This window comes from Engraulis encrasicolus, chromosome 14 (genome assembly GCF_034702125.1).
Source record: "Engraulis encrasicolus isolate BLACKSEA-1 chromosome 14, IST_EnEncr_1.0, whole genome shotgun sequence".
Classification (NCBI taxonomy): Eukaryota; Metazoa; Chordata; class Actinopteri; order Clupeiformes; family Engraulidae; genus Engraulis; species Engraulis encrasicolus.
The window spans coordinates 36,483,927-36,485,804 of NC_085870.1; positions in this window are offsets into that span (position 1 = coordinate 36,483,927).

The window sequence follows — 1,878 nt, forward strand, 5'->3', positions numbered from 1 at the left end:
ACCAAATTACCAAGTTGTTCTATTCATGTAACTTGTGTACTTTGGAATGGCAAGTTCAACCAAATCATATCTGTATTTGAACTGCTATAATAATAATAATAATAATAATAATAATAATAATAATAATAATAATAATAATAATAATAACAACAACAAACAATAGCAGTTAATATATGAAGTCAGAACGGAAGCTCCTTGTCTTATGTTTTGAAGTGCAAGCGACCTCATGAATGTGTAAAGACAGGTTAGGGAACTTTTGACTTTTTGCGATGAAGATCATGCGGTGGAGCGGCTTGTCATCTTCCTGATCAACAGCATTCCGTGAGCAGCTGGGAAAGAAAGTTATTACTGGACGCCTAACTAATCAACTAAAGGTTACACATGGATTTTGGAGTTTTTTAACATGGGTTGGACGGACTCTGATTGGCTGACTTTGAAATAATTCGCTTTTGGCAATGATCCATGATGAATTGAGCTGCTATTCCTCCTTGTGTGCTGTTAATATCATGTAATACAGAAAATAATAAGTAGGCATATTTGCTTGAATGGAAAGACTGGGCATCTCTGCATTTTCCAGATTTGATTTTGATGTGGGGGACCCCATACACCGGCCCACACCATGGAACATTTGCAATAGTCACATATAAATAAAAAAAGGTCTAATGAAAATGGCAAAATGTATTTTGGCATTTACTTGGCATTACATTATATTAGGCCTTAGAATTAGTTGACGCTTTTTATCCAAAGCGAATTGCAGTTATGTACAGGCTACTGGTTACAGTCCCTGCAGCAATGGGGAGTTAGGTGCCTTGCCAAGGATGACAATCTGTTTGACATGTAACACCCAAAATGAACTGCAGGGCGAGCATTACTCTAAAGGGCTCTGCATACTTCACGTGCGCATTTTGTCGCGTGTGGCGCGAGAACCATTAATGACGTCATCACTTGCGACAGACTATTCATACTTCAGAAGGCTTTCGCTCGCATTGTCGGAAGTGCCCTCTGCTGTTCGTGAGAGAAACGGCAGTTTCTTTCGCAACTCGCAGCGTGAGTTCTACGGATGTATAAAATAGAAAGCCAAACACGGCTGCTGTAGGGCTACTGAACGTCTGACTTGTGACTTACCACATTGAAACATATATTTTTTGTTGTAGCCTACATTGCCAGATCATTCCAAGACCATGTGAGAGCATTGTTCTGGCGGCAGAATTTTTTAAATATATCGCCGAACACAACGTGCTTCTGAACAAAGTAAACAATTGTTTCACTGAACAACATTTAAGAGAGAAGATAAAATAACTCTCTATGACATTTTATTATCCTCAAAATGATGCAGGATCCATTCTGTAGTAGCCTACAGTAGTTGTAGCCTCTCTTCGCAACTCCTGCTTTGTCTGCCTACCTGCATGGTCGCTGGTGGCGCACGACATGTTACAAAAAATGTGGGGTGCACGACGTCTCGACACGGCAGCTCGCGCCACGGCGTGTGACGTCATTTTGGGTCACGTGATGGCGCGAGTGAGGTCGCGAGTGAGGTCGCGAGTGAAGTATGAAGGAGACTTACACCAGTCACGCCAAGTATGAATCCCCCTTAAGACACAGTGGGCAGTGCTTTAAAAACAACCACTGTGATGTGGACTTTGACCCACTGCTTCCTAGTTTAAACCTGTGCCATATACCAACAGGTAGGCACCTTGGCAAGGCCAAGATAGGAAATCAATCTATCAATCTCTGCAAGAACCTGCTTTGTTCAAAGTAAGCTTAAATAATGTGGTTTGGTAGGCGGGGTAAATCTGCTCTAGTAGGCTATCTGTAGGCTTATCTTTTACTCTTTTTCGTTGTCTAATATGGATCAAGTGCGCCAGTAAGGGGCGGAGC